A 20,084-nucleotide genomic window follows, 5' to 3' on the forward strand; every position below is an offset into this window, starting at 1 on the left:
TAGTTTTAATAAAACAAATAGGTTAGTTAAACTGTCACCAAAATTTGTCTCAACATCTAAAACAAAAACACATAAAGCTATGTATGTATGACAGATTTTTGATTCTTAGATAACCCTGTCCTTGTGCTGATTTTCAGTAGCTACCTATAAGCAACTATTGGTTAAAGAACCCAAACATAGTATGAAGTCTTCCCAAGTTAAATTTGTAAAATAGATGGTATTTCAGCAGAACAGTGATGACTGAAGTGCAGATTTCTGGAATAGCTAAATGGTATTGAAGGAGTATATAGGAAACAGATTGAACACTGACATATAACTCTGTCTTTATAGCAGTCTGATTCAAGTGCATCCAGGGCACGCCTGTCCTGAGTCTCAAGTGATAGGATTTGCATTTAAAAAAAGCAAAGTTAAAACAGAATGACTACTGACCATATTGAATTTTCACAGTGGAATAAACATTATGTATTGAAGAAAAAAAAAATAGTGGAAGAGTAGACAATCAAACAGATTTTCCTATTTTTAAAATAAATATATTTATCATGTTAGTGCTTTTGGAAATTCTCTCAATTTAAAGGAAAAACAGCTAAGAACAGGTATTGGGAAAGTAATAGCAATTTCCTAATCTATGTAAGAATGAGCAGAGACTTCTTCAAGATCTGAGAGCATTCTATTTCCCCAAGGAGCTTTATTTTCAAAAATGAAGCTTTACTGCCGTCCACTGAAAAAGCTTTTTCACAATCAGATGTGCAAGGGAAAACTACCAGCAAGCTATCTGTCTGATGTATCCTTTCTTGGTGCAGAAGGTAGTGAACCGGTTAAAACATTTTGTTTAGCAAATAATTTAATGTCAGGTGCAATTATTAAAATTATATATAGGGGTTTATGCTCATATAGGAAAAACAGTCAATTACATCATATAATATTTATAGGGGCATTTATATAGAGCATTTTTTAACATATAACTGAAATAGTAGACAATTCAGGAGCACTTATAAGAGCTGCTTCCTTCCTCACCCGGTTTGCTGGATAGCAAAAATTCCTTCTGCAAGTGATGTGGATGGGTTTATTCAAGCTGCCAAAGCCAAATACTTGTTATGAACACTCTTTGCAGCAAAGATAACAAATATTTAACAAGTGTAGAAATTGCCTTGTGACACTCAAGAGAACATCTCTAACTCGTGTAATGGGTCTCTCCAGTGATGGCTTTTATGGTTAGAGAGAGAAAAGGAACATTGAAATATCCCATATTTAATTTTCACTGGAATGGTTTGCTCTTCTTGCAGTTCATCACTTCCAGCAGAACATTAATCATGATAGCTGAGGTTAAGCATGGCAACTCCCTCCTGGTGCTCTATGCCTGCTCTGGATAGGCAATATAACTCACTTGTTTCTTTCAAATCGACCTGCCAGTTCTCTGTTCCAGCTGGCCACCTCTGCTGACTGAAAAGCAGGAAATGAACAGAAGGGCCGTTTTCTGCATTGCTCTCCACCACAAATTTACAGCCAAGGGTTGTGCCTAGGGTGGTGGAGCCCTGCTGTGCAGTGCAGGAAAAGGCTCACAGTGTAGCTTCATTCAGGCTGAGAGGGAAGACTCCACTGGCTGTGCATAGTGTGAAGGGGATCACAAAGCCACCTTGGGGTCTCCCAGCTGCTTTTAGCCCCACATCACTCAGCAGCTCTTCCTCTTCTAGCTGAAGTTTTCCTGATTTGAGCATCTTTTAACATTCAGTATCAGCCCTACCTATTCACTTACTTAGCAGTCTAGCAAAAGTCTTTACACTGATAAGGCACTGAGTTTATTATGTTGCAGTAATTAATTTGCAAGAACACCTATCTGTGGCTTATCTCCCTTGTCCAACCAACATGTCAATACTTGACAATTTTAGAAAAAGCCATCACATGCACAAACTCATTTCAAATGCATTTGAATATTTTTATGGCATTGCATGTACTGAACTTACTTATTTTTCTTCACAATAAAAAAGAGGTTCCAAAACAAACAAACAAAACATTAAAAGAGTATGAATTCTGCCAAGGTAACTCAGGCTGCCCGGACTTTCCATGGCTTTTCTCTGTTTCTCTTTTCTGTGGATTCAAGCTACTTTCCACCCTTACATCCTAAAAAGTAGTTGAACTCAAAATAGCTCAAAATACGTTAAAATTGGGCAGTGCATGGAGCCTTATGGCACAATCTTATTAATGAACTTTTAGAAGTGAGTGAAAAAGACTTAATCAAGCAAAAATTAGGTTAACCAAATGAAGAGGCACAGTTTGTGTGTGACAAATTTCAAAAAGATGTAATCCATGAATTAATACATTTTATCAGGTCTAGGAATCTCCCACAGGAGAGTAGTTTATTCTAACATTCCTCAGTTTTACCTACCTTTTTTACCATACCTTCCAAATACAAATAACTTGTTGATGATTTTGGTAACAGCTTTATCTGGTTTCTAATCTAATGCACTATCAATGATTCATTATTAACAAATATTATGAAACTATTTGCACTGAAATACTGCCCAAAATAAAATAAGGGCCTTAATCCCTAGCCGTAACTCCAAAGAAATAAACCTTGGTTAGATTTATGTTTTTTAAGACTGAGCAACCACTAACGAGCTGAAACAGCTTTTGTCAGATCTGATGATTTCTGTCAAGCTCTTTGAAAAGCAATGACTTCTCTTCTTTCTCTAATCAACCAGCCTATGCTTGGAATTCCATCTGAGCATCAAGCATTCAAAAATTAGGACAACAACAAGCAATAACATGATATATTGTTTTCTATTTGTATGTCAGTAACTCGATCAAGGTGTAGCATAATGTCTTTAAAGCAACCATGAAAAATATTTGTCCTTCCTGCAATATCAGCCTGCTTGTTATCATTTTGCAAAAAGAAAACTCTTTAGATTTGTTTCATTTAAAGGAAAGTAGTTGCAGATATTCAGTGCTATAATTAATTACATTGTGTATAATAACTACATCCTACAATGAGTTATGCAGAAAGATAAGAAAAGAAAGGACTTCCCCTAAAGACATTTTTACCATAGCAGTATTTTACAGGAATATACTGGTAATATAGCATCCTTCACAGATTTTTAAATATATTTATATATATATATATATATTTTTTTTTCCCACAGATTCCATTGCATCACTGTATTTTCAGTATTATCACAGAGATAGCTCCACGTGGACATTACATAAACATTCCTGAATATGGCAAGCAGGGGAGGAAGTAAAAATATATACTGTTGTACTGAGTCAGAAAAAGAGGTTGTGTAGCTCTGTTTTCAGTCTACAAATAAAAAAAAAAAAAAAAAAAAAAAAAGCCTTAGTGAATCCCTGCCTCAAAGGGCAGGGATTAAATGAAAATTTCCACCAACTGGATGGAGTAGAAAGAGATACAAAGAGAGTTTGATTGTATGTTTTCTCTTGGAAAACAAATCTGGTGTTACTGCTAATGGATTCTTTTAGCATTTTTAGAGTAGTGTCTAAGAAGACAAATGTGTTTTCATTCTAAGCTGTCTGAAAAGAACAAACAAACAAAAAAAAAAAAAAACACGGTTCAGAATTATTTGAGGAAGAGCTGCTTCTATGGCAGGCATTTCATGAATACCTTCATGATGATGGAGAAAACTGAGCCACTCATGCTCATTAGCTGTCTTGCCCAGACACTCATGGATAGAGTTTGTTTAAAATAAACACCTCAGTTACTGGGGTCTTGGCACAGGGTAGTGAGGGGGAGGTGTGAGGGGGAGGGATTCAATGGCTCAAAGAGGATCTCTGGTGGCTGTCCAAATGATGACAGCAGCCTCTCTTGCAAGGGTTGTTGCATTGACATCTTCATCTTAGTCAGGAGAAACCCCACAAATGGCTGTTCTGCTCTATTCTTATAGCCCTGTGGTCATATATACAGGCTATGTCTGTGGGGGTCTGTGGTGCTATGTGACCACCCCAGCATGTGCATGATCCCCCACTATTGTCTTTACTTGCAAACATCTCCTATGTAACCCAAATAAGAGAGGCTACCCTGACAGGTTATTTCTGCATCTGCAGAAAGTTTCCCTTGTCCACTTAAAAGTGTCTGATCCGTGAACAGTCGATCATTTCTGCAGCAGGAACAGCCTGGGAATCCCTGATCAGTCTACTTGTTGTGAAATCAATGCATTTACACATATAAGTGGGGGGATCATGCACAGCAGGAACTACCTGAGACAATGTCTGGGATGGTCTGAAGTTCCCACCTGGAGAGCTGCTGCAGCAATCTGCCAAACATCTAATTCTGAGGATGGCAGGGAGCTGAGCACCTGGTTCCACACTGGCCCCTTGCTTGTGGTTACCCTAGTGTCCTACTGTCCCCATGTCCCAGTGTCCCACCCCTGATGATGACATCTGGATGCTCCTTGCCCACACAGGGAGATGGTGACTTCAGTGAATCATACAGTGAAAAATGAAAATCTAGCTGAGAAGACAATCTGCAGTGGTGAAGGATGAATACTCATCCATCAAGACAATGAAGTAAACCATGGCTATGTTTTCATTAATTCTGAAATGCAGTTAAGGAATGACTGCATTTACATCTATATGTATAAATATGTGTACACACACGTTCTAATGCCTCCATAGGTTATGTATCAAACATATTAAGGAATTAAACAGAGGAAATAAAACAAAACAACACAAAACAAAAAAGACCATTTTTACTTTAAATAAAGTTTCCAATACAAATATTTGCAGGGTAACTTTGTATTGTAATCCATCCCAGGAGTTCTGTTCATCATTTCTGTTGCAGTTGTACAAATAGTTTCTAAACTTGCAGTGAAATAGTTTTATACCTGTAAAAGATGGAGAAGGGCCTAGTACATACCAAGGTATTAAACAAAATCCAAACTGAATGAATTAATGAAGCTTGACAAAATACCTTTTCTCATCAGTTGAAGAATACACCCCTACTGAAAAGGCATTTCAGTACAACAGTGTACCAGTGATGTTGCATCATCAAAGTCATGGCAAGCTGATGCGAATTTTGTGTTCTTGGTTAAATCAATATTCTCATTTAGAATAACTCAATGAAATATAGAGAGCATCTAAACTTAAAAAGTGATAGAACTGTCGATGTGTTTTAAATATTGATGAAAATGCAGATGTAATGGAGAGAAAATCAAAGCATCAGGAAGCTAAGTGTTTTCATTAAAGTATCATCATAGCAAAGTAATAAAATATTTTTGTTTTTTATTTTTAGGTTCTGGACTTGAATAATAGCAGGAGCCCCATGTCTTATTCTGGCACAGATCATTTTATAATTAGATATAAGACCTGTAATTATCAATACTGAAGAGGTTATATCCTATTCTATTGGCATTCCTACCATATTAATGCAGGAGGTCACAAGCAGGAAGATACTTATGAAGAAAATCTGTTATTGATATTGATTTCTGTTAATTTTTGTGTACATATAGAGCAAATGCACAGTTATCTGAAAAGATACTCTGCAAAATTACTTTCTTCTTTCCCCACTTCCATGTCTGACCTCAAAATCTGTACTTGCTGACTTTCCCTTTGCGGATGGTGAAGAACAGGAACTCATTGCCCTGACAGATTGGTTATAGCTGCCTTCACACCTTTCTCCTATATACTGCAAATTTCAAGTGTGACAATCATCTCCTTCATAAGGAAAACATATTATACTGATTCTGCATAATATGCAGAACATTGTATATAACAAATATACACAAAACCCTTATTTTTACATGTTTATTTATCACATCCAGGATAATTTTGTTCTCACAACTGCAGATTGTTATGAGATATGAAATAAGGACTATGTAGGTTAAATCAAATCAACATTAGATTTTACATATAAAATTATGGTTCTGCAAAATTGAGTTACAGTAAGGTGTGTTTCCAGACCATCTGTTCTAAATCAAATGCAAAATTGTTTGCCAAAAGGCCAAATTCCTTTTTTCTATTTTTTATTTTTGGACATGGACAGAACAGAAAGTATACTTGTACATGGACAGACAGTAAATGTATACATGCTGCAGTTACTATTTGTATTTAATGCTTAGGTTCTGCAAAAGTTTACATCATGGTATAAGATGAAGAAAAACTAATTTAGCAATGATTTAATTCTGTTAGTATTTCTATTATTTTTTTCAGGGTTTAGTAGATATAAAGTATTCTAAATGTTTAAACTGTAGATTTATTTTTTTCCAAATATTTGAAATTCTTGTTTGTTTAAATTAATTTTGATTTTCAAGTCTTACTTGAAGTACAAGTAAATTTTGAAAGGTTTCAAGTGAACCTTGAAAATCAAACACTTTTTTTTTTCACATTTTAATTGATATAGAGTAATCTGTACGCAGCACTTTTACATCCTGTGTTTTAAATGTTCTCAAAATCTGCTAGTGATATATTAAAATCACACTAAAAACAGAAAGTACCAGAAGAAAAGAATGGTCTACTTTTTAATTTTATGTAGTCAGAGAAAACACACATGAGTAACCTTAGAAAATGTGGAGTGTGTTAGGAAAATTTCAGGGAAATGTAGAAGTGAGAAATTTGTCACAAAAAGAAAATATATATCAAACTTTATATATCATCAAATATATCAAACAAAAATATATCAACTTATATGTCAATATAATTATATCAAACAAAAATGTATCAACTTTAGTTAGTTCTTTGTGCCTTTAGTGGGAGTCCAGAGCAGGTATTTTGGTCAAAATGAAAGCAGAAAAGACCTCCTTTCTCTAGTGCTTATGCTTCACACCTGAAATGTAGAACATATGCTCCAATAATGTCTATTTAAAATAGAGTTGCTCCAGTAGGAATGTGAAATGCAAAACAGATGCACCTTTGATCTCAGCCTGGCTGCTGTAGACTGAAGCTATTAATACACCATGACCAAAAGCTGCTGTAATGAAGATGTTGGGGGCCAGTACAATACTGAGGAGGTTCTCTTCTCAGCTGTGGGAAATAGTGAAAAGTTTAATCTTTGTCCTGATGAGGCAGCGGAGAATACCTACATAGCACACATGTATAAATATATGTATACAGAGAGAGATGAGTGTTTTGTACAAGGAAACAGTTCTGAGACACCACTAACTGTGAGAAATAGAATGGAATTTGGAATTGCCTGCTGAGAGCATTGAAATACCACTGGGAACCCTGGGAAGGAGGGGAAGGCAGAATGCTTGGAGAAAGAAAGAGACCCCCAGAGTGCATAATGTACTCCATGAATATTAAAAACATCTTCCAGCAATCTGTCTCTATCTTGTCTTGCAGTCCATTTCTCCTCTCTTTTCTTCAAATCACTAACTTGACAGCTGTGTGGTGTATTCTGATTTTCACCTCACAATGAGCATGCCTTTCTACATTGGTCTTTAGGACATACTTTCTCTTCTCACTTCAGAATATCACTTCCTTTCTACCACTTCTTCGTCTTTTGATTCTATTACCTATGCTTTGCTCCTTTTCAGATTAGATTTGAACATGTTTCATCATTTAACATTTCCAGCAATTTCAGAGTTTCGTGAACAGAGTCCTTAGAGGTTACCTATTGTCATAAATCACCCGAAGCTATTGAAGAATCTCCTATATGTCGTAACGTCACACACAACACATTTATAAATTGTTGCTAGTCAGAGCAGAATTAAAAATTAAATACCTATCTACAGAGGAATTTCTGCATCACACCAAGCAATAACATAAGAATTTGTTCTTACAGTTAATAGGAAAAGCTCACCAGTAAGACCAGATTTTAAATAATGGGTCTTTCTAAATACCGAAGTGCTTTGTAGGTATCAGAGGAAGTATTAGAGTAATGAGTATGGCATACGCATTCACTATGAATGTCTTTGTTTATGACATACTAAGCATTTTTAAAACTGAGACAAATAGAATTGTTGGGAATAGTTAATAGTCAATTACACTAAAGAGCCAAAATAATGTAATTTGAGAAAAGCAAAACATCAACTGTTTCAAAATTCCTCAACTTCTAAATATCAGAGTTCACATTATTACTTTACACAGAATAAAACTTTCAGTAAGCCAGTTAAAATAACAAACAGCTTTATGAGCAATTTTAATTACTGTATGCGGTATTTTACCAGAGCATGTTATGACTATAATAACATGAAAATAAAAGCAATGACAGGTAATTGGGCTGACCTGCAATTAACTTCAATAGCAGAAGCAGTCCCTGTCACTGTCACTGTGCTCTGAACACACGTGGCACAGGACGTGGGAGCACACACATATAGAAACAGTGGTGACAGAAGCTGACACAGATTTTGCTTCTTCTTCCCTCCTAGGAATGGATGTTCTTTATTTAAACTCAGTCCTCCCTGAACACATACAATCGAAGCAAAGACAAATGTTCCACCTTTTGCCCACACAACAAGTTGCAGCCACAAAATACTTGAATATGATCATTTCATTATTTCTTTAAAACATGCAATTTCTCCAGAAAAAAATAAATAAATAAATAAATAAAATAAAATAAATGCCGCTTGTTCTCTTTTCTGACTGCAGTCCTTTATCCATACAGCTGGTGATTGCCCAGCCCTCTAACTTGTCAAGATCTCACTAAAAGGACTCTTTACTCTAGAGGGAGTTAACAGCTCCTCATAATTTAGTATCACCTGCAAACATAGTCTGTATTAGATTACTGTGTCCAGAGCATTTATGTAAAGACTGAAGATAACTGACCACCCGATGAAGCCCTCAGGAACCCCACTAGTGGTGAGTCACAAGCATGTTGTAACCCCATTTGCTGCAAACAAAGAAAGTTGGATGGGACCCCCAGAGGTCATTTAAATGGATAGTCAGCTGGGACTGGATGATCTCCCCAGGTCCTTTTCAACCTGAATTATTCTGTGGTTCCGTGTGCTAATTATATATGGCTTAAGACACATCATTTGTGTGGTATGAATGCTTGGATTGATAGTCTATGGATCTATAACGCAGGACAATGAATATAAACACAATTGCTTGCTTAAGGAATTGGTAATCTGAAATGGAGATATTTTTGCTTCCATCAGAAAGCACACCAGCCCAGTTCAAATCAGGTAGGTAAACTGTTTGATAAAATCAATGAAATGATAGTTAGTCTGAAACTTTTGCAACCGCCTGACCATAAGACAGAAAGATCCTGCCCCAACATTTACTACTGTTCGTAGTCTCCTGAGCAGTTAACAAAATCTGACCATAGAGTTTAAGCTGTCTCATTATTGTCTGTGACTATCAACACATAAACATGACGGCACAGGAACAGAATGTTAGACATTTGAATAAGAAAGTGATTAATGAATGCATACAGCCTTAAACAGACGGACAAAATGTCTGGTATGTTCAGCTGTTATGTGGATCATATTCTTCATCTGTGGATCACAACTTCATCTGAGGACAGATCTTGGGCTGTAGAAAGTCAAACACACAACACCTTTTACAATAACTCGGTATCTGTTTACAGAGACAGTGTAGTGTTGCATTCACTTACATGAGGAGAAAAAAAAAAAAAAAGCATTGCATTGTTTTTTCTCCACAAATTTTCATGCACAATTTTTCCAATAAATGGAAAAGAGTCATGTCACCAAGTTGTACCAAAGAACACACATTTTTTTTCTAACCCAGCATGTGTTTTTTATTCAAGGAAACATATGTGCTCAGCTGATTTTTTTTCAGTGGCTGCACAGGTTTAAAAGCATTAAAGCTTGTAAAGCATAATGTATCTTTCTTTACTTTACTTGATTAAAAAGTAATGAAGAGTTACCTTGGTTTGGGATATGAATTTAGAAATCAATTTTAAATTTATATTAAAACATGAAGGATTGATTCCCAGATGCTTTTTGCATTACATTTTTTCTTTTAAAAAAATGGTGAATGTAGACAGGAGAAATTGTCTGGAAAGTATGTATAAACTGTTGTTGCTAAAAGAGGCCAGCACAGACTTATGAGCAGGTATTTTGCAAAGGCCATTACACAAGCCTAGGAGTTCAATAATGAATCACCACTGCTGAGTGTCCTATACTGGTAGCTTAATTAGATTCTGATTTTGTGTTGGAACAATCTCATCTGCTTTATTATACTGATAATCTCCACCTATCTGAATAATAAAATTAAAGCTATTCTTTCTTTAATATCATCCCAACAATAAAAAATAAATAATTAAGGAACACAACACATTTCACCACTTAATCATTCTTTTCACAGATCACTTGTTTTCCACTTCTGCTGCTATGTAGAATGCTTGAAAACAAGTTTAGGGAAGAGAAACACAATTTATGATGTCTGTTGGAGAAAATGACATCCTACTTCTAGTTAGGGTTTTCTGCTAACAGCTGCAATTTGTCCACTGCATGAAGGAACCAGCTTCCCCCATCTCAAATCCAGAGCCTATCACAGGGAAACCCAGAAGCAGTCACCTCTCCTGGGGTGGTGAAATGTTGTCCCAGCCAGGGACAGGCATCCCACCTGGGCCTGACTGCAAGGCTGCACCAGGAAACCAGGCAGTGCGGCTCAAACTGCAGAGAGGCTGGCAAGGGGAGGATGTCCTCATGTGCCTGGCCTCCAGCTGTGCCAGTTCTCAGCTGGAAAGGATACAGTGGTCACTGGAGCAAGGTGGTCAGCCTCTGCAGCTACTGGTGAAGGTTGGTGGTGAGGGCATTAAGCCAGTTGTGCTCCTCTGAGGTTCAGAGCAAAGTGTCTGTGTATGGTTAGAGAATATTTTGTCTGGACACCATCTCCACAGTAGAAGTAGACCATTATAAATATGACCCAAGTCTGTATATTTGTGTATTTACACTGAGGCAGGGAGATAAATGTTACTTTACTTATTTAAATCTCTACAGTTTGAAAGGTAGAATCTCCTCTTTTTTTTTTTTTTTTTTTTTTTTCTTTGAAATTTGGAAAGCAAGAGAGCTGTTTTATTTCTGTATAGTAGAGGTAGTTACCCCTCACACCTTATGGCACTCAGATTTCATACCCACAACTGAATCATGTTTTGGACACACATCTGGAATTTATTTTTTGCAGTCTCTGGCTTTGCACATTATGTAATTCTTCACTACTGCAGAGAAAGAGACAAATAATCCATTTTAATTTCATATCTGGCAAACAATTAATGAGTGACTTTACAGCCCATTTCACAGCCAAACACCTTTTATTCAACAACTTTGTATCTTCCTTTACAGGCAGCATGTTATGATAAATTATGATAAGCTATGCCCCTCTACCTACATATTTAACATGACCTAGAGCTGTATTCCAGAGCCATTCATCTGTAAAATATACTCCTGTGACAAAGTGAACAGAACAGAGAGGTGAAACCATGCTTCAGCTCTTTTAAATGTCATTAAAAACCTGCTTGCTCTAAGAAACTGGGTACTTTTCTTAGGCGTTATCACATTAGAAGGTATAAGTTTCAAAAGAAAACAAACAAAAGTAGCCCAAATCAATGCCACCAAAACTAAGGGTTTGCTTTAAAAACATCACTTTCTTCTTAATATTTGAAGCTGCTTTGTGACTAGAACATTTGGATCTTGGCAAGCAATTCTGATCACTTTTGGTGGTTTACTCTGTTTATTTATTATAAATACAAGATCAGAAATATTAGAAAAGCTTCCTAATATATTTCTGAGTGTGTGCATTAATGTGGAATATAAATATGAAAGTATATGTTTGATACACAATTGTAAAGGTATACCTTATTTTTGAGACCTCACACTATGATGCTACTGTGCAAGTCAGTGGCACTAAGTACAGCCTAAAAACTCTGGAAACTCTTATAAACTCATTCACAGACTATGGCCAAGACAGTATTAATATAGTTTCACATATGTCATGAATCATTGCATTTTACTCAATTATTGCACTTTATGGCATTTCTTTGAATGAAACACAGCTGTAAGAATAGAATGCATCCTGATTGTAAGGCTGCCCTTGATGCTTGAAGAAATATTTAATCACTTTGATAGCTTTTACAAAGCTAAGTCCTTTTTTCTGATTAAAAGAAATATATACTTGACTATCACCTATGATTGACCCATATTCATCTTTCAGCCATTGCCTAGTGGCCTTCCGCAATGCAATAACAATTGTGATCTACAATTTTGGGCACTGACCTTAGGACTTACTATGGAAGTGACTCACCTTCTTCTGAAGCATCAATTGCAGCTCTGCATTAATGCCCCAACACCCTGGCAACATTGCTGTGCAGGGGTCACCACGAGCAATCTCAGTTCACAAACGTGTTCACACACGTGCAATCTGAAGGAGTATGACATCAGAAAAGAGATGTCATGACTTTACTGAATTAATTATCCAGTCTCCAAACAGCAGTTAATTCATGTCCCACTGCAGCAGTTCAGAAGTGATGTGCCTTCTTTCAGCGATGCTAGATCTGATGGAAAGGCAGGTGGGTGACTAGTTGCTGCAACTCCACAGTGAGCACAGAACTGCTGCTGGAGCTCATTCACTGCACCAAAACATTAAGGTGCAACTGCAGCACTTCTGCTGAAGGGGCTGGTTGAGCCCTGAGTTAGTTGGAGCTGAACTCCCCTAGACAATGCAAAAAAAAATGTCCTTCTACTCCTCCTATCTCGGATACCCTTATCAACATACATGTTATGTAAAATGACTGTAGGCTGGCTGCAATAATCTGTGGCTCTGTAGCCTTCTAGCAGTTACCAATGTTTCCATTTTCCTGTGCACCAGGACTTTCAATGAGGCATTTGTGAACAAAAGCAAAGAGCTTGAAAGGAAAAAAACAATCTAATTACCATTGGTCAGCCTTTTCCTGACCTGGAGAACCTCTACCTCACAGTGTGTATACAATGTGAGAAGCCCCAGAACGACTACAGCACAGTTCTGAAGCCATGGAGCATGGGAAATCTCACCAGAATGGTGACCACTTCTTTCAAAACATGGCATTGATGCATAGTTGCTGTGATTTTCATCAAAATACATTTGTTGTTGTGAACGCATTTTCATCAGAAAATAAGTAAATCATGGATATGTGCAGTGTGCTGTGGACTACTAAGAACAGGTATAGAAAATGCATGGTTTCAGACATAGATATGTCCTTAAGTCTTACTTAATTTTCATTTAATGAGCTATAATTAAGTTACAGAGAAGTTACCTTTCCGACGTACTAAATAAATCATGGTATCATGATTTATGATGCCATGATATTACCAATGGCATCACCATTTTTGAAAATAAATATTTTCTTTTTTTTTTCTAAACTAAACCTCCACCATCTGTTCTACACTCTAATTACAAACACATGAAGCAAGTAATTCACAAACATGTCTTAAAAAATAAGATAGAAATTATTTAGATCTCTTGTGTATCTCATCATCTTAATTCGACTCAGGAAACATCTGCTTTCATTTTCTCTCTTATTTCAGTCAGAGAAACCGGTCCCTTGTCACAGTCTTTACCATGGCTTATTGAAATCCAGGATGAATCACAGGACCCACATGTGGTGCTTTAATGCTGGTAGGTACCTAAGCACCACCACAAGGTCCATTTTAGAGCAGGCTGGAGCTGGCTCCTCTCTGACATGGTGCAGCTGCTGGGCTCTGCTCACAGAGCCTCCCCTACCATGCAACCACCAAAACTTTGCCATGTAAGCCTACAACACCATGTCTCACTCTCACTTGTCTTGGCACCTTTCTTAAACATTTAAACCTGCAATAAATATGTATTTTCCTATGTCTGTACTACTCCTTCTGATTTTATTTTACTTATGTTTCATTTTGCTTTGCTTTGCTTTGCTTTGTTTTGCTTTGATTTGATTTGTGGTGAGAATTAAATGGTTTTAACAATATTAATAGCTGGGAGGAAATATTTAAAAGACAGAAATTATGCAAATTTAGGTTGTGTGGTTATCTCTCACTTTACAGTCATTATCTGGTAAAGGAAAAACAAAATGCTCTTTTTTCTAAGACATGAGCCAGATGTAGCTGTGCATGCGAGTAAGAGTCAACTTCTTATGCAGATCATTTGAATACAGTTCAAAATGCTATTTTATCATAGAGGAGAAAAAAAAAAAAAAGTAACTTATCTTCTTTCATCATGTCTCCATCATTTCTGAGCCTTCCTTTTAACAGCTTTAAACTTTGTATGGCAGGCTGCATAAAAATTATATCAGGAGAATGACCCAGCCAAAGACTGACCTACCCAGGAAAGAGACTGCTCCTCAGGCAGGACAGTACCCTGGGTTTATTTCACCAAGGGCAACACAAGGACAAAAGGACAGCAGGAAAAAATGAGTCATAGAACAGCTGGAGCTGGAAGGGACCTTAAGGATCATCTAGTTCTAACCCCTTGCCACTATCCAAGAAGGCTAGGTCCACCTCTTTTGGTAGTATGTACATTCATCCCATAAGTCATGTCAGTAAAGATGGTGTGGTAGTTCAATTACTAAAGTGCTCAAGACTGCTTAAAAAATAATAATTTTTTTTTTTTTTTTTTTTTTTTTGCATTGAATTACAGCCGCTGAGCCAACATTTTTATTGTTGCCGTTTCTCTGCACAGAGCACTTGGATGCAGCTTTTCAGTCCCCAGTGCTCTTGTTCTGGCTCAGGAGATCATCCCTTTCCCAGGGATTCAAGTCAATACCCATCACAGAACACTTTGACATTTTGGGGGGAAGCGGGGATTGTTCGGTGTCAGGGTTTTTCTTTTTCTCTAAAAGAAAAAATAATTCTGAGTAAATGGGAGCTGTTCACTTTGCATAACATGAAGACAAACATTGCTGTTGAGAATGTGGTCACAACCAACTGTTTCAGGAAGACCAAGAAACCTTTAAACCAAGACATTTTTCCTTCTGTCCTTATTTTTAAGTAACCTTGTCTATTTCTCTGGTTGAAAAACTTATAAATCTCAAGGTATGTTTGGTCATGTTGCTACTCTCCAAACAACAGAGCTATGGAGTGGCTCATGAAAACTCAGCACTGAGGTGCTGAGACCTTGCCATTCTTTGCACTTCAGATGTACACAGTGTGCAGGAATGTAAGAGCTGAAAAGAAAGAAACCTAGACTGAATGCATCCATTGAATAGCAGACAATTTTTTTGACTGTTCTTGACTCTGAGGTAGGTAGCGAACAGTAAGAGGGAAATGCTTCATAGTGATGATATTCATGGGATTTTTGTTACACATAGTCCAGGATGTGACATGGCAAAGAAATCATTACCCATGGATCTACGTCACCTTTTCAAAGTCACAAATACATAGGCCTCTCAGATGTTATAATAATATATCCAAAATATATTAACCATAAGAAAAACTTCAGAAAAGCATAGGAGTAATCATTCTACTCTGTTCAATTCTCTATGTAACAACATTACACTCAGCAGGAAAGTATTTCTTTAATGCATGTGGCTTTATATTCATAACCAGAATGGAGTGCTTCATGGAGTGCTATATTCTAAAGGCTATTGCAATGTGAAATATAATAGATCTGTCTAGGAACACTCCTTTTGCTATTAACTTCCCAAGCTTACAGATCCTGAACTCCATCTCCCTTGTCTTTGCCTTGCAAGAGAAAAGTAGTTGTTTTTTGTTTTTTTTTTCCTTGTTGGCTTCTGTAAGGCTAGATTTCTATTTTTCAGAAGCATATGCCAATGCTTCAGAAAAACACCATGTGCCATGGCAAATAACCATTTTTTTAAATGTAGGCAAATGATTATCTTCTTTTCATGTTAAGGATCATCTTGCTATTTATGGTTGTGTGGGTTGTGTGCTGCCTTTAAGAAATCATTTTAATTGTGCATGTGTCTGTCTGGCTTAACTCATTTACTGGAAAACAAAGAGGATATTTTTTGTTATGTTTTTAGCAACATGTATTTTTATAAAGATATGTATGTTTTTAGCATGCATGTATTCTTTTGGTTTGCAGAAGAGAATAAAAGTAGTAGCACAATTGAAAATCTAAATCATAAGAAGCTGTAAATTCTGTTTAAACTGTCCTTTCTTTACTTTCTCAGCAGTCTAAAGCCTTCTTTCAAGCACTTTTGTTTTTCCTCTGTTGAAATACATTATTATATAAAGTATATAATTATTTCATATATTACACTCTCAGGGAAAAACTATTCAATAAGGTCCACTTTTGCATCTGTTCTAGTCAGTGAGAACTTTAACATTGTTTTCAACAGTAAGAGAAGATGACCTCAATCTTTGTATCTTTTTCCTTAATTCAATGATTTTGATGCCTCTTCAAGACTAAGGCTTGTGCTTGGAAGGTAATTGATTCCAGTTCTAAAATTTTGCAACCCATAAAACTTCCACACTCCAGGAGAAGCTGAACTATTCACTTCAGAGATTATCCATAGTTAGCAAAGACTATATACAATTACCTCACTATTTTAGCAAGGGGATAAAAAGGATGCAGAAATTGCTGATGCTCAGCAGGCTGTGATATCCTCTTTGAACAAACTTAAGAGGGAGTAAAACATTAAAGATAATGAAGAATCAGTACTTTAAGCTCTGCGCTTTCTGGATTTCCTGATTTTAAATACGCAACTTCAATATCAAATTAAGGTATATGCAGGACAAGGTGATCTGAGACAGCCTGCATGGCTTCATCAAGGGTAAATCATACCTGACTGATCCAGTGGCCTTTTATGATGGAGTGAGTAACTGCATCAGTTAAGAAAGGGAAGATCAACCAATGTCATCTACCTGGACTTCTGTAAGGCCTTTGACATGGTGCCACATGACATCCTGATCTCCAGATTGAAGAGATATGGATTTGAAGGGTGGACCATCCCATGGATAACGAACTGGCTCAATGGCCACACCCAGAGTGTAGTGGTCTATGTAGTGGCTCACCTGTCTGTAGTTCCATGGGTCCTCCTCTCTATCCTTTTCAAAAATGAGAGTGATGTTATTGGCTTTCTGTCAGAAGCATGCCATGCATATTTTGAAAATTTTCTTGTTTGTTAGATGGCATAATTTTGTGCTTGATAGGAATTCCAGCATTTCAGCTGTACTTCCTGTACACTACATGAAGAGAGTATTTCAGTAAGCTGCAGCAATACAAGCTTACAAAATCTTTTTTTTTTTTTTTTTTTTTTTTTTAGGTTTAATAAACAAACATCTTAGACTGTGCCATTCAAACTTACAGCAGTAGCTTTGGTCTTTGTTCTCCTTCTGTTTTTACAAGCATCTAAATAATGCTTCCTAGTGATGACTCTTTCACATGCATAAAATATTAGTTAGTCCAACATCACATTTATAAAATAATAAGAATAGAATGTAAAACACCTCTGCATAAAGCTTCACTGTCTGGCAATTACCTAGTAAGAAAGCAACTCAGGAAAAATGTGTAAGGTGTAAATACCTATGATCTATATCAATTGGTGGTGAAAGGTACTTCAGAAGCGTCAAATATATTAGTGTTTTGCATGTATATGGCAACACAATATATTCATCTTTGTAACTAGGTTCTCTCTGAACATCAGCTTGAAGTTGACAGTCTAAAATAAAGCTTCTTTGAAAGTATAAATCCCATTTAGCCACAGATTATCACAGCATTTTAATGCAGCATTTTCTTAAAATTTACTGGATGTATTCTACAATACTGGCATACTCTTTCATTTTGTATTGGTTGCTCTCCAGAGTTTTCCCCGTCTCATTCAAATGACTATATAATGGAAGATAATGGAGTTGTAAATCACAATATAGTGGCAATTCATATTATCACTTGTCCTATGGCTCACACCTTTACAAATGGTAGAGTTCTACAAGCAGCTATGAAGTGTAAAAAAGCTTTCACTGAGAAAAAACACAGATCTCCCAAGTGCTAACTTTATGCTGAATATTTTCTGAATGGTAAATCCAAAACACTAAGATGAAACCAGACAAATATTCTCTCTCTATCCTCACCATTCCCTCTTTTTTATTTTATTTTTTTTTTGGTTGTTGTTTTTCTCAAAAATTGATTAGGAACATGCACAGGTAAGGATTTGAGGTACACTGTCAGCTATTCAGGTACTTAAAACTTTTTCCACAGTTACAAATTGGCAGGAAAATAAGAATGCACAAAATGATCCCTATGTTTGTTCCAACAGGAGATACATTTTAGAACAGAAAAAAAAAAATAGAAAAGAGAAAAAATAAAATAAAATAAAATAAAATAAAATAAAATAAAATAAAATAAAATAAAATAAAATAAAATAATAAAATAAAATAAAATAAAATAAAATAAAATAAAATAAAATAAAATAAAATAAAATAAAATAAAATAAAATAAAATAAAATAAAATAAAATAAAATAAAATAAAATAAAAATGAGACAAGTATTTTTTCTGCAGGTTTCTGTAGAGAAATACCTCCAAACAAACAGGTGATATGCCCTCCACTGCTGGCTGAAATGGTCATTACCTAGAGCATGGAGGCATGCACATAGCCAGCTGAAAGCTGCAGCTCCAAAGGGATACTGACCATGCCACTGCCAAAGAAATGCAAAGTGTTTCAGCCATTGGGGCCACATTTTCAAACTGAATTGTTCAGGACAATAAACTTTACCTTGGTGCACTTGATTAGTACATTAGCTTCCTACATTCTCTGTGGTCCTAACCCAAGCATTTGAAGATATATTCATTTTTTGCTGCTGAACTCCAGCAGTTGTTAGTAATCTGGCAGAAATGTTCTTAAAGCTTGTCAGGATGCCAGAGCACTAGGACAAAACTTGATTAAAAAAAAAAAAAAAAAAAAAAAAAAAAAAAAAAAAGCATAGATGATCTACAAAATATTTTTGAAAGTCAAATACTAATGACTTATTCTTAACATTAATGGACAGGTTCAAAGTGCTTAGAAAATGGGCATTTAAAAATCTTCTCTTTTAGAATAAATTAATTATGAAATTTGATCCAAAATCATAGAATGCTTTGGGTTGGAAGTGACCTTAAAGATCATCTAATTCCATTCCCCCTGCCATGCTCCAGTTCTCAGCTTAATCACTGACAAGATCAAATACTGTGACAAAGAAACGTAAGTGAAACACCTTCAGGTATATATAGCTGATTGACCAAGTCTAAAAATGTTCAGTGCAGCACTGTGGCTATAGTACAACAGCTGAAACCCTGCTTTATGGATCTTTCCTAAAGCAGCGATGAACTTGCTAATAAAAATAAATAAATAAATAAATAAATAAACAAATAAATAAATAAATAAATAAGAAAAATAAGAAAAAAAAAAAAAAACTACACAGTCTGTCTATATAATCTAATCAGCTTCTACAAATGCACTGGGTGCAATATAAATGGGAAAATTACAGTTGGAAATTTACAGTTGGAAATTTACAGTTGGAAATTGGTACAATGGAAAAATTACAGTGCATGCATTGACTTGAATTTCTAATGATGTCTGTGATTTATTCTCACTATACAAAGCTGATATAATGCCATGATCACGTTAGCAGTTTCCAGTTCTCATCATGTGCTGACTCTGAAGCTTGAAGTCTTACACAGGTTATTTATTGTCAGCTGTTCTTTTGTATGTGTGCTTGTACACATCATTAAGCAAACTTTTTTCTTTTCCTCCAAGTGTATGCAAGTTATATACATTTGGATAATGCTCTCAATAACATTATTTAATTTTTAGTTAGTCCTGATATGTTCAGGTAGTTGGACTAGATGATCTTTGTAGTCCCTTCCAACTGAACCATTCTAGTCTAGCCTAATCTAGTCTATGAGGTAGGGCAGGGACATTAGTGCAAACTGAAGGTGATTTACTGCTGGGTTAGTCTAACATGAGTTCAAATCAGCTTAAAAAAATGCATACAGGTTTTTCACTGAGTGCAGTGTCACAGAAGTCAGTGCATTTACAGAGTTTAAATCATTGAAGAATACCACTCCTTAATTTTTTATACTGATAACCTCTAATGAAAAAAATCTGCTTTCTTACAGGAAACAAAAACATTTAATCTGTTTTTATGCTTCTTAGGCAACAGGTTATTGGGTCCTTGTTCTCAATGTAAACTTTGGACATCAGACACAATGGTGAATCTTTTGCTGGCTATTATGAAGTTTATGTTCGGCAATTAAATTTTGCTCTCAGCATATTTAGAAAAAT

This window comes from Anas acuta, chromosome Z (genome assembly GCF_963932015.1).
Source record: "Anas acuta chromosome Z, bAnaAcu1.1, whole genome shotgun sequence".
Classification (NCBI taxonomy): Eukaryota; Metazoa; Chordata; class Aves; order Anseriformes; family Anatidae; genus Anas; species Anas acuta.